Genomic DNA, 15562 nt, shown 5'->3' with positions numbered 1-15562 from the left:
AAATACTAAAATTCATTATGATAATTTTTACAGAAGCTATTAGTCATATAAATATTATTGAATACAAAAAATTAATTAAATTAACATTTTATATATTTATCCTATATTTAAATAGTTATCGAATTAGTTTAATGAATAAACCGAATTTAAATTGAATAAAAATATTCACAACAGTAATTTTTGCTTAGAAATTATTTATAACAGTAGATTTATTCATAAAAATATTTATGATAAGTTTTATAATATTAATACTAGGTCGTTTAATATTTAATGTATATTTGTTTGTATTTAATTGTTAACCAAGAGGAAAAGAAAAAGAAATGCAAAATAAATACAAAAGTGTATTAAATCTGATAATATAAAATTTTTATATAATCAATAGGATGTATAGGTACTGTAAAAATTATAAAAATTTATTTTAAATTAATTTATCTTATTTATTCAATTATAAGCCTAATGTAATGGTTAAATGATGAGAAAATATTAAATAAATAATATAATTATATAAAATTCGTATTTATAATTTTTGTAATATATTTGAAGAATATAGAACCTATAAAAAATATAAAAGTTTTTAATTAGGTCGAATTAATAATTAATAACTAATTAACCTTGATTAAAATGAATCGAATATGTATATATAAAGAAATATAAAAATGAGCTATATTTATATTTATAAAATTTTACACAGCTTATAATACTTAAATAAACTTATAAAAATTTTATTTATAATTATTTGATAATTATTGTAATTAAAAACGAATTTAAGGAAATAAATAATAAGTATAATGTTTATAATATAAGTTAATAATAATAATAATACATTATTAATAAATACTTATATTATAACTTATTAAAATACTTTAGTTATTATATAATAATTAAAAGTTAAAATAATTAATAATACTAACCATAGTAATACATTAATAATGAATAATTATAATGTAACTATTAATACTTTATTATAAGTATGATTTAAAAATGAATAATAAGTCATTAATAAGTAAGTATAATATAACTTATAATATAATAATATGATTTAAACCTAAAGTGAAGGTTAATCAAAAGATAACGTACAAGTCATGCGAATTTCACCGCTACTTACGGTCGTAAGTGAATGATGTCTAGGTTGCCATTTATGGGTAAGCTTGTGGATCTCGAATGCCATGACTTAGATTCTGGTCAAGAGTCCTAGACTCCCGGTTACATCTGGTCATTCCTGACTTATTTGATAGCAACGAAGTTTGAGTAAAGTTGTACAACATCTTAAGAAAGATTATAACCCGAACTTCCTAAATTTGGAAACTTACTATAAATGGAAACTTTCCAAGAATAGTAACTTTTCGAAAATAGAACTCTTTTAGAAAACCATTATTAGTATAGTTACTATACTTATGTCTATTAGACAATATCTGATCGTGCATTCTATCTCTAGGTTGAGATCTCGATCACGTTCGTCCGTTCAATCCTCTCATTTGTGGAATATCTCTTCTGTGCTATTTAAGGTGAACTTCATAGCCCCGCTTTTTCATATTTATTGATTTTATAAATCTTGGGGTGAGACACATGCTTGTATTTAAATGATTTACACTTTAGACACAAGTACTTAACTTTTTGATACGCAACTTCATGAGATTATTGTTAACTTGTATTCTTACATGCAAATCCCCGCTATAATATCGTTAATTGCTGGAATTAAAATGTTGCAAGCTTAATTATTGTGAGTAGGCCTATTGAGAGCGACGTCTCTACCCATTGACCGATCGTCAAGGGGGTACATAATAATGATTACCGACACCCGTACAGTGTCAGGGGTGAATGTTTAGCTCGATATTATAACTCATGGCATATTGAATATTTTTGTTTCGAATTAAATCTTGTGGTCTAAAACTTTATTGATTATATAAACCTATGATGTTCACTCAACCATTGTGTTGACGATTTTAAGCATGTTTGTCTCAGGTGAAGAATAGCTTATGTGCTGCCCTATGATGCTTAGCTAGCCGATGCATTGGAGTCCACATATTTATAATTTAGCATTTGTTAAACATTGTTATTTATATTTGGGTTTGCCATGTAAAACATTATTTCGTTTCCGCTGCAATACTATTATTATTTTTAAAACGTCTCATTTAGAGTCGTTCTCTTTTATATACTTGTGTTGTGATATTGTGAAGTCATATTTACCCCCGACCCTATTTGGGGGTATGACAGAGTGGTATCAGAGCCAGGTTTGTTATAGAGAACCAGGATTGCATATTAAGTGTGCCTTATGTGATAGTTAGGTGCCTTAGCAGCCCATAGGACTATAACCTTTCCTGATTTAAGATTTTAGTGTTTTTCCTTTATATCTTATTTCATGCCTTTACGACTACCTTAGAACCATTCTAACTTTCTTTCTTTCTCTTCTTTAGGATGTCGAGCCGTAATCCGATTATCATTTCTGACTCTGAAGATTCTGATGTGGAGGGATCTGTTCACACTCCAGCTTATGCACCAGCTTCTCCCCCGACCTCACCCGTTTATCAGCCAGCTACGCCACCGGAATCTTCGGAGTACCATCCTGCTACCCCACCAGTGGAACCTCATAATGACTATGATGGGGATGATGAGGGTGATGATGAAGAGGTTGAAGAACATATTGAAGGGGAAGATGATTCCGAGGGGGAACCCGAGGAAGAGTCCGAACCCGAAAATGAAGACGTAGTTTGGGAGCCAGCTACTGATGAGGCTAAGCCAAATTATGATGGTCTTGGGGTGATCTGCAGTTTAGAAGATGATTCTGAGGAGGAAATTGAACCTCCCACTGTTAAGACTTCCTCACCTAAGAGGAAGGAGCCTGAAGCCCATGATGCTAACGTTGCTAGTTCGTCCAAGAAGCCAAAAGCTTCTGAGTTTGCTTACTCCGAGTATGATCATGCCTTAGTTCGGTGTGATATCATGAACCTACAGAATCGCACTGTAACTTTAAGGGATACGTTCCGCGAACGTTTGGCTAAAATGGAGCAGCGCATGGACTATACAGACAGCGATGTGAAAAGGGTCTATGACAAGTTCTCCGTGATGTTTGCTAGGCAAGAGAGAGAGCTCGACCGTCAGCGTTATGCACTGGAGGAATTAGAAAAGTTTGTAATGTATTTCAAAGGGTACATCAAGGATCATTTCAAGCCTCCGTCACCTAAGAAAGATTAGTTCTTAGGATTCTTATTTATTTCCATTTCCGTTATTTATGTAAAGGCATATGCCTAAGTTACATTGGTTTTTGATTCTTGTTAAACTAGTGGTTTTTATGGTTTAATTCAAGTATTTTGATTACATCTTGTTACTTCTATCATCTATATTACCTTATTCGTGTATGTTTGGTTATATCTTGTGGTTTCTCTTATATATGCTTGTGTATGTTGTGTGGATCTTGCGCATTTATCAAAATTATAACTTATTAGCACCATGAAATTTTCAACTAATACTGTATTTATGTATTGAAGAATGATGGCTCAATCAACTCGAGGTGCTACCAACAATCTCCCGAATGTCACTCTGACCCCTGCACAATTCCAACAACTGTTGGCTGCCGCTCAAGGCAACCATAATAACAATCGAGGGAACAACCAGGGAAACCAGAATCTCCCTACTTCTTGCAGCTACAAGGAGTTTATGAATTGCAAGCCTCCATCTTTTAACGGAAGTGAGGAAGTTGTCGAACTGACCCGTTGGTTTGAAAAGCTTGAATCAATATTTTGCATCTGTAACTGTGCGGATGTCGACCGAGTAAAATACGCCACTCACACACTAAGTGGTCTTGCTTTGACTTGGTGGAACGATTATGCCCAAACTGTAGGGCTAGATGCTGCTAATGCCATTCCATGGGCCGTCGTAAAGCGGATGATGACTGAAAAGTTCTGTCCAAGAAATCAAATTCAAAAGCTAGAGGTTGAGTTTTGGGAACTAAAGGTCAAAGGTACCGATATTGAAGCTTACACCAACAGGTTTATAGAGTTGGTTTCATTGTGCCCGGACATGGTACCAACCGAACAGAAGAAGATAGAGCGATACATGGAAGGTCTTCCTGACGAGATTCAGGGAAATGTCATTGCTGCAAGTAAGGAGACCTTAGATGGGGTGATACTAATGGCCCATAACCTCACGATGGCCAAGAGGAGAAAGGCCGCGACAAATAAACAAGCCGAGGCTAAGACTAGTGAAGGCAAATGGAAATTTGAGCCTGCTCAGGGATCGAACCAAGGTTCAAACAAGAGAGTTGCTGATAACTCAAGAGGAGGCTATTCTGGGAAACAACCTTTTTGTAAGCGTTGTGAGAAACACCATTCTTGGTGGTGCAAGGCCGAGTGCACCAAGTGTAAGAAGATTGGCCACATAGCCAAAACTTGTAGAGTTGCAGTTCCTTCAACGGATACACCTGCAACAAAAGCTAACGCAATCATTCCTACATGCTATGACTGTGGTGAAAAAGGGCATTTTCGCAACCAGTGTCCAAAAAAAGGGTAACACGGGAAATGCTAAAAGCCGAGCATTTGTGATAACTTCTGAAGAAGCCCGTGATGATGACGAAGTGATAACGGGTACGTTTCTTGTTAACAACTTCTATGCTACTGTTTTATTCGATTCTGGTGCTGATAGAAGTTATGTGTCTGCTGAGTTTTGTGCCTTATTCACTGAAAAACCACAAGCCTTAGAAATTAAGCGTCTTGTAGAAGTAGCAAATGGTAAGGTTATGAAAGTAGACAATGTGTATAAAAACTGTGATCTAATTCTAGCCGACAAACACTTTAAGATCGACCTATTGCCAGTCGAGTTAGGAAGCTTTGATGTAGTCGTAGGGATAGATTGGTTACGCCCATTAAGAGCTGCAATCATGTGCTATGAGAAAACTATTAACATACCTCTTGAAAATGGTGAAACCTTAATTGTTCAAGGGGAGATGAGTGGTTCCAAACTCAATATCATCTCTTGCATCAAGACCCGCAAGTATCTAATGAAGGGATATCAAGCCATCTTGGCTCATGTTAAGGAAATCCAATCGGAAGAAAAACGCATTGAAGATATACCGGTGGTTAGAGACTTTCCTGAAGTATTTCCTGAAGAACTCCCTGGTCTCCCTCCCCAACGACAGGTTGAGTTTCATATTGATTTAACTCCCGGTGCTGCACCTATCGCAAAGGCACCATACCGATTAGCTCCATCAGAGATGAAGGAATTGTCCAACTAACTCCAGGAACTTTTAGACAAAGGATTCATTCATCCTAGCTCTTCTCCGTGGGATGCACCTGTTCTATTTGTTAATAAGAAAGATGGCACATTGAGAATGTGTATAGATTACCGAGAACTCAACAAGTTAACCATCAAAAATTGTTATCCACTCCCGCGTATTGATGACCTGTTTGACCAACTGCAAGGGTCAAGTGTTTATTCGAAGATTGATCTAAGGTCGGGTTATCATCAACTAAGGGTCAAGGAAGCTGATGTTACTAAGACTGCTTTCCGAACTCGTTATGGACATTATGAGTTTCTTGTCATGCCTTTTGGTTTAACCAATGCTCCTGCTGTATTCATGGATCTTATGAACCGTGTATGCAAACCTTATCTTGACAAATTCGTGATCGTTTTCATCGATGATATCTTAATCTATTCTAAGAGCGAGAAAGAGCATGAACAACATCTGCGGTTGATTCTAGAGCTTTTAAAGAAGGAACAACTGTATGCCAAGTTTTCCAAATGTGAATTTTGGCTGCGAACCGTACAATTTCTCGGGCATGTAGTTGACAGTAAGGGAATACATGTCGATCCTGCAAAAATCACGCTATCCAGAACTGGGAAGTACCTAGAAGTGCGAAGCATATTCGGCAATTTTTGGGACTTGCTGGTTATTACCGAAGGTTTATCAATGACTTTTCTCTTATAGCCAAACCTCTCACCAAGCTAACTCATAAAGGGAAGAAATTCGAGTGGTCCGAAGAACATGAATCTGCTTTCAAGATTCTAAAGGATAAATTGACCACAGCCCCGATTCTATCATTACCTGAGGGCACTGACAATTTTGTAGTCTATTGTGATGCCTCGAATCAAGGTTTCGGATGTGTTTTGATGCAACATAAAAAGGTTATCGCCTATGCATCTAGACAACTGAAGAAACATGAGAAGAACTATACCACACATGACTTGGAGTTAGGAGCTGTGGTGTTTGCATTGAAGATGTGGAGACATTACCTCTATGGGGTTAGAATCAAGGTGTTTACCGATCACAAAAGTCTTCAGCATATCTTTGACCAGAAGCAATTAAATATGAGACAAAGGCGTTGGATCGAGTTATTAAATGACTACGACTGTGAGCTTAGGTATCATCTTGGAAAGGCGAATGTAGTAGCCGACGCCCTTAGTAGAAAGGATCGTGCCAAACAAATCCTAGTCCGAGCTTTGAATTTGCGCATTCGTACTAATCTTACATCTCAAATCCGTGAGGCACAACTTGAGGCATTGAAGGAAGAGAATGTCCAACTCGAGGGACTTAGAGGTCTCGTAAGGCAACTTGAACTCAAGGGAAATGGAACAAGGTATTTTAATAACGGAATCTGGGTCCCAATCTTCGGAAATCTACGAGGACTAGTCTTGGATGAAGCACATAAGACTAGGTATTCTATTCACCCAGGCTCTAGTAAAATGTATCACGATGTGAAGAAGTTTTATTGGTGGCCTAATCTGAAATCTGATATCGCTGAGTATGTAAGCAAGTATCTTACTTGTTTGAAAGTTAAGGCCGAACATCAAAAGCCGTCTGGTTTACTTCAACAACCGGATATTCCGCAGTGGAAGTGGGAGTGTATCACTATGGATTTTATCACTAAGTTGCCCAAGACTTCTAATGGCAATGATACTATTTGGGTCATAGTGGATCGTCTTACTAAATCTGCACATTTCTTACCGATGAAGGAAACTGACAAGATGGAGAGATTATCACAATTATACATTAAAGAGGTCGTCTCCCGTCATGGAGTACCTATCTCTATCATTTCTGACCGCGACAGTCGATTCATTTCTAGATTTTGGAAATCTCTACAATCTGCACTTAGAACTCAACTCGACATGAGTACGGCTTATCATCCTCAAACCGACGGTCAAAGTGAACGAACCATCCAAACGTTGGAAGATATGCTACGTGCTTATGTTATCGATTTTGGCAAAGGACAGGATAGACATTTGCCTTTGGCTGAATTTTCTTACAACAACAGCTATCACTCAAGTATTAAGGCTGCACCTTTTGAGGCTTTATACGGACGAAAGTGTAGATCTCTACTGTGCTGGGATGAACTTGAGGACAGACAGTTAACTGGTCCTGAAATCATACATGAAACTACAGAATAGATCGTTCAGATTAAGAAACGATTAGAAACTGCCCGTAGCTGACAGAAAAGCTATGCTAATATCCATCGAAAAGATATAGAATTCCAAGTCGGTGATAAAGTCATGTTGAAAGTATCTCCTTGGAAGGGCGTTGTTCGTTTTGGCAAAAGAAGTAAACTTAGCCCACGATTTGTTGGACCTTTCAAGATTACTGAAAGAATTGGTCCTGTGGCGTATCGATTGGAATTACCCTCTGAGCTTAATAATGTACATGATGTATTTCATGTCTCGAATCTTAAAAAGTGTCTTGCTGATGACACACTCGTTGTTCCATTGGATGATATCCGCATTGATGATAAAATGCATTTCGTTGAAGAACCGATAGAGGTTATGGATCGTGAGGTTAAAGGCTTGAAACAGAGTACTATTCCTATTGTTAAGATCCGTTGGAATTCACGAAGAGGCCTCGAGTATACCTGGGAACGTGAAGACCAGATGAAGCAGAAATATCCTCATCTTTTTCCAACCGCTGATGCATCGGAGGAGTCTTCCTGAAACTTCGGGACGAAGTTTAAATTAACGGGGAGGTACTATAACAACCCTCACTTTTCCATTCTGAATTTACTATATTACCCTTAGGGTTTCATTTTCTGATCCGGTACACTGTCATTAGGGTTGTTATTCAAATAATAAATGCTCGTAATAAATAAACCTAAACCCTAACCCTAATCAATGATATAAAACCCTAGATAGTAATCAATACTATACACCCTAATATTATAAACCCTAATTATTCAAAAACCCTAACCTAAATAGTAACCCTAATATAAACCCTAATTCTAATGTTAATTAGGTACACGAAGTATTAATATTACATATATGTATATATATATATATATATATATATATATATATATATATATATATATATATATATATGTAACTAATATTAATTTTGTTAATAACTAAAGTACTATATAACTAACCTTGTAATAAAAATAATTATATGACATATAATGTGTCATAACTATAAATAATAAAAACTATAAGTTGATAATTTAAAAAATAAAAGTTTAATATTGTTAATTACCAAAAATATAAATAAATATATATAAATTCGTAATTAAAAATTAAATAAAAAAATGAAATCCTAAATATTCTAGATTGATCTTCATCTTATCTACAAAAAATAAAAAAATAAAAAAAAAATAAATAAATATGTATAGGAATCACTCGGCCGAATTTTTTTTTTTAAAAAAAGGGATAAGATCATTTTTTTAAAATTTTTTTTTACTAATTCATAATGTATTTGCACAACAATTAGACTACATACAAAAATCAACAAACAAATATCCCAAACTTTTAGCAAAGTCCTACGGCACATTTTTTTTTTTTTTAATTTCCTAAATCTATCCTATAAATACTAGCACACTCCTAATATTATTTATCACTCACAAAAAAAAATAATATCCTCTCAAGAAAGAAAAAAAAGAAACGCAGCTTTAGAGGTATCCTCTCATCATCGACTTTTTTTCTTCTTTTTTTTATTTGTTTCGGTTATTTTTTTTCTTGTTAATAATAGCGACTGTTTTATTTTTATTTAATAACAAATTGAAACACAACATCAAAAATCTATATGATCATACTTTAATTAATCTTAAGGATTATGGAACATATTAGAATTATTTTTACTGATTATTTAATCAGATTATAATTTAAAATACATTTAAAAACGAATTTGTAATTTATACGAATGTAAATTCGTAATAAATATGTAATAATTATAAAATTGATAAAAATAGTTTCTACAGGTTTCTAAATTATAGTATGACATATTAGTGATCAGAAATAATTTTTATAGAATTTATAAATGTATAATTCGAATTATTATGTATTTAAGGAATATATACATCGTATAACATGCAAAAAGTAAAAGTAATTGTTATAAATACTTATAATTCATTATGATAATTTTTACAGAAGCTATTAGTCATATAAATATTATTGAATACGAAAAATTAATTAAATTAACATTTTATATATTTATCCTATATTTAAATAGTTATCAAATTAGTTTAATGAATATAACGAATTTAAATTGAATAAAAATATTCACAACAGTAATTTTTGCTTAGAAATTATTTATAACAGTAGAGTTATTCATAAAAATATTTATGATAAGTTTTATAATATTAATACGAATTAAGTTGTAATTAAACACAAAAACTATGTGAAATTCGAAATAAATATTAAATCTAAATAAAAATAATTATAAATATTTTTTATGAGATTATTATGATTATATAAAGCTGTGAAAATTATAAAAAATAAATAAATAATAGGTCGTTTAATATTTAATGTATATTTGTTTGTATTTAATTGTTAACCGAGAGGAAAAGAAAAAGAAATGCAAAATAAATACAAAAGTGTATTAAATCTGATAATATAAAATTTTTATATAATCATTAGGATGTATAGGTACTGTAAAAATTTTAAAAATTTATTTTAAATTAATTTATCTTATTTATTCAATTATAAGCCTAATGTAATGGTTAAATGATGAGAAAATATTAAATAAATAATATATTTATATAAAATTCATATTTATAATTTTTGTAATATATTTGCATAATATAGAACCTATAAAAAATATAAAAGTTTTTAATTAGGTCGAATTAATAACTAATAACTAATTAACCTTGATTAAAATGAATCAAATATGTATATATAAAGAAAATATGAAAGAAATATAAAAATGAGCTATATTTATATTAATAAAATTTTACACAGCTTATAATACTTAAATAAACTTATAAAAATTTTATTTATAATTATTTGGTAATTATTGTAATTAAAAACAAATTTAAGGAAATAAATAATAAGTATAATGTTTATAATATAAGTTAATAATAATAATAATACATTATTAATAAATACTTATATTATAACTTATTAAAATACTTTAGTTATTATATAATAATTAAAATTTAAAATAATTAATAATACTAACCATAGTAATACATTAATAATGAATAATTATAATGTAACTATTAATACTTTATTATAAGTATGATTTAAAAATGAATAATAAGTCATTAATAAGTAAGTATAATATAACTTATAATATAATAATATGATTTAAACCTAAAGTGAAGGTTAATCAAAAGATAACGTACAAGTCATGCGAATTTCACCGCTACTTACGGTCGTAAGTGAATGATGTCTAGGTTGCCATTTATGGGTAAGCTTGTGGATCTCGAATGCCATGACTTAGATTCTGGTCAAGAGTCCTGGGCTCCCGGTTACATCTGGTCATTCCTGACTTATTTGATAGCAACGAAGTTTGAGTAAAGTTGTACAACATCTTAAGAAAGATTATAACCCGAACTTCCTAAATTTGGAAACTTACTATAAATGGAAACTTTCCAAGAATAGTAACTTTTCGAAAATAGAACTCTTTTAGAAAACCATTATTAGTATAGTTACTATACTTATGTCTATTAGACAATATCTAATCGTGCATTCTATCTCTAGGTTGAGATCTCGATCACGTTCGTCCGTTCAATCCTCTCATTTGTGGAATATCTCTTCTGTGCTATTTAAGGTGAACTTCATAGCCCCGCTTTTTCATATTTATTGATTTTATAAATCTTGGGGTGAGACATATGTTTGTATTTAAATGATTTACACTTTAGACACAAGTACTTAACTTTTTGATATGCAACTTCATGAGATTATTGTTAACTTGTATTCTTACATGCAAATCCCCGCTATAATATCATTAATTGCTGGAATTAAAATGTTGCAAGCTTAATTATTGTGAGTAGGCCTATTGAGAGCGATGTCTCTACCCATTGACCGATCGTCAAGGGGGTACATAATAATGATTACCGACACCCGTACAGTGTCAGGGGTGAATGTTTAGCTCGATATTATAACTCATGGCATATTGAATATTTTTGTTTCAAATTAAATCTTGTGGTCTAAAACTTTATTGATTATATAAACCTATGATGTTCACTCAACCATTGTGTTGACGATTTTAAGCATGTTTGTCTCAGGTGAAGAATAGCTTATGTGCTGCCCTATGATTCTTACCTAGCCGATGCATTGGAGTCCACATATTTATAATTTAGCATTTGTTAAACATTGTTATTTACATTTGGGTTTGCCATGTAAAACATTATTTCGTTTCCGCTGCAATACTATTATTATTTTTAAAACGTCTCATTTAGAGTCGTTCTCGTTTATATACTTGTGTTGTGATATTGTGAAGTCATATTTGAAATGTCCCGTTCATATTGATTATAAACGTTCCATATTAATTGATTTCGTTGCTAGGTTTTGACCTCTATATGAGACGTTTTTCAAAGACTGCATTCATTTTTAAAACAACCATAACCTTTATTTTATCAATAAAGGTTTCAAAAGCATTACGTAGATTATCAAATAATGATAATCTAAAATATATTGTTTACACACGACCATTACATAATGGTTTACAATAGAAATATATTACATCGACATATGTTTCTTGAATGCAGTTTTTACACAATATCATACAAACATGGACTCCAAATCTTGTCCTTATTTTAGTATGCAACAGCGGAAGCTATTAGTATTCACCTGAGAATAAACATGCTTTGAACGTCAACAAAAATGTTGGTGAGTTATAGGTTTAACCTATATATATATCAAATCGTAACAATAGACCACAAGATTTCATATTTCAATACACATCCCATACATAGAGATAAAAATCATTCATATGGTGAATACCTGGTAACCGACATTAACAAGATGCATATATAAGAATATCCCCATCATTCCGGGACACCCTTCGGATATGATATAAATTTCGAAGTACTAAAGCATCCGGTACTTTGGATGGGATTTGTTAGGCCCAATAGATCTATATTTAGGATTCGCGTTAATTAGGGTGTCTGTTCCCTAATTCTTAGATTACCAGACTTAATAAAAAGGGGCATATTCGATTTCGATAATTCAACCATAGAATGTAGTTTCACGTACTTGTGTCTATTTTGTAAATCATTTATAAAACCTGCATGTATTCTCATCCCAAAAATATTAGATTTTAAAAGTGGGACTATAACTCACTTTCACAGATTTTTACTTCGTCGGGAAGTAAGACTTGGCCACTAGTTGATTCACGAACCTATAACAATATATACATATATATCAAAGTATGTTCAAAATATATTTACAACACTTTTAATATATTTTGATGTTTTAAGTTTATTAAGTCAGCTGTCCTCGTTAGTAACCTACAACTAGTTGTCCACAGTTAGATGTACAGAAATAAATCGATAAATATTATCTTGAATCAATCCACGACCCAGTGTATACGTATCTCAGTATTGATCACAACTCAAACTATATATATTTTGGAATCAACCTCAACCCTGTATAGCTAACTCCAACATTCACATATAGAGTGTCTATGGTTGTTCCGAAATATATATAGATGTGTCGACATGATAGGTCGAAACATTGTATACGTGTCTATGGTATCTCAAGATTACATAATATACAATACATGTTGATTAAGTTATGGTTGGAATAGATTTGTTACCAATTTTCACGTAGCTAAAATGAGAAAAATTATCCAATCTTGTTTTACCCATAACTTCTTCATTTTAAATCCGTTTTGAGTGAATCAAATTGCTATGTTTTCATATTGAACTCTATTTTATGAATCTAAACAGAAAATGTATAGGTTTATAGTCATAAAAATAAGTTACAAGTCGTTTTTGTAAAGGTAGTCATTTCAGTCGAAAGAACGACGTCTAGATGACCATTTTAGAAAACATACTTCCACTTTGAGTTTAACCATAATTTTTGGATATAGTTTCATGTTCATAATAAAAATCATTTTCCCAGAATAACAACTTTTAAATCAAAGTTTATCATAGTTTTTAATTAACTAACCCAAAACAGCCCGCGGTGTTACTACGACGGCGTAAATCCGGTTTTACGGTGTTTTTCGTGTTTCCAGGTTTTAAATCATTAAGTTAGCATATCATATAGATATAGAACATGTGTAGTTGATTTTAAAAGTCAAGTTAGAAGGATTAACTTTTATTTGCGAAAAAGTTTAGAATTAACTAAACTATGTTCTAGTGATTACAAGTTTAAACCTTCGAATAAGATAGCTTTATATGTATGAATCGTATGATGTTATGAACATCATTACTACCTCAATTTCCTTGGATAAACCTACTGGAAATGAGAAAAATAGATCTAGCTTCAAAGGATCCTTGGATGGCTTGAAAGTTCTTGAAGCAGAATCATGACACGAAAACATTTTCAAGTAAGATTTCCACTCGAAATAAGATTGTTATAGTTATAGAAATTGAATTAAAGTTTGAATATGATTATTACCTTGTATTAGAAAGATAACCTACTGTAAGTAACAAAGGTTTCTTGATCTTGGATGATTACTTGGAATGGATTTAGAAAACTTGGAAGTAAACTTGCAATCTTGGAAGTATTTTTGATTTTATGAAACTAGAACTTTTGGAATTTATGAAGAACACTTAGAACTTGAAGATAGAACTTGAGAGAGATCAATTAGATGAAGAAAATTGAAGAATGAAAGTGTTTGTAGGTGTTTTTTGTCGTTGGTGTATGGATTAGATATAAAGGATATGTAATTTTGTTTTCATGTAAATAAGTCATGAATGATTACTCATATTTTTGTAATTTTATGAGATACTTCATGCTAGTTGCAAATGATGGTTCCTATATGTGTTAAGTGACTCACATGGACTGCTAAGAGCTGATCATTGGAGTGTATATATCAATAGTACATACATCTAAAAGCTGTGTATTGTACGAGTACGAATACGGGTGCATACGAGTAGAATTGTTGATGAAACTGAACGAGGATGTAATTGTAAGCATTTTTGTTAAGTAGAAGTATTTTGATAAGTGTCTTGAAGTTTTAAAAAGTGTATGAATACATATTAAAACACTACATGTATATAAATTTTAACTGACTCGTTAAGTCATCGTTAGTCGTTACATGTAAGTGTTGTTTTGAAACCTTTAGGTTAACGATCTTGTTGAATGTTGTTAACCCATTGTTTATTATAACAAATGAGATGTTAAATTGTTATATTATCATGATATTATGATATATAATATATCTTATTATGATATATATACAGTTAAATGTCGTTACAACGATAATCGTTACATATATGTCTCGTTTCGAAATCATTAAGTTAGTAGTCTTATTTTTACATATGTATTTCATTGTTAATACACTTAATAATATATTTACTTATCATTTAACATAATTAACCAAGTGTATCAATATCTTAATATGATTCATATGTACCTAGTAAGACGTTGTTATAACGATAATCGTTATATATATCGTTTTCGAGTTTCTTAAATTAATAGTCTCATTTTTATGTATATAACTCATTGTTAAAATACCTAATGAGATACATACTTATAATAAAATCATGTTAACGATATATATAACCATATATATGTCATCGTATAGTTTTTACAAGTTTTAACGTTCGTGAATCACCGGTCAACTTGGGTGGTCAATTGTCTATATGAAACCTATTTCAATTAATCAAGTCTTAACAAGTTTGATTGCTTAACATGTTGGAAACACTTAATCATGTAAATAACAATTTCATTTAATATATATATAAACATGGAAAAGTTCGGGTCACTACAGTACCTACCCGTTAAATAAATTTCGTCCCGAAATTTTAAGCAGTTGGAGGTGTTGACGTATCTTCTGGAAATAAATGCGGGTATTTCTTCTTCATCTGATCTTCTCGTTCCCAGGTGAACTCGGGTCCTCTACGAGCATTCCATCAAACCTTAACAATTGGTATCTTGTTTTGCTTAAGTCTTTTAACCTCACGATCCATTATTTCGACGGGTTCTTCGATGAATTGAAGTTTTTCGTTGATTTGGATTTCATCTAATGGAATAGTGAGATCTTCTTTAGCAAAACATTTCTTCAAATTCGAGACATGGAAAGTGTTATGTACAGCCGTGAGTTGTTGAGGTAATTCAAGTCGGTAAGCTACTGGTCCGACACGATCAATAATCTTGAATGGTCCAATATACCTTGGATTTAATTTTCCTCGTTTACCAAATCGAACAACGCCTTTCCAAGGTGCAACTTTAAGCATGACCATCTCTCCAATTTCAA

This window comes from Rutidosis leptorrhynchoides, chromosome 4 (assembly GCF_046630445.1).
Source record: "Rutidosis leptorrhynchoides isolate AG116_Rl617_1_P2 chromosome 4, CSIRO_AGI_Rlap_v1, whole genome shotgun sequence".
In the NCBI taxonomy this organism is placed as follows: Eukaryota; Viridiplantae; Streptophyta; class Magnoliopsida; order Asterales; family Asteraceae; genus Rutidosis; species Rutidosis leptorrhynchoides.
Note: the sequence above shows the minus strand (reverse complement) of the source record.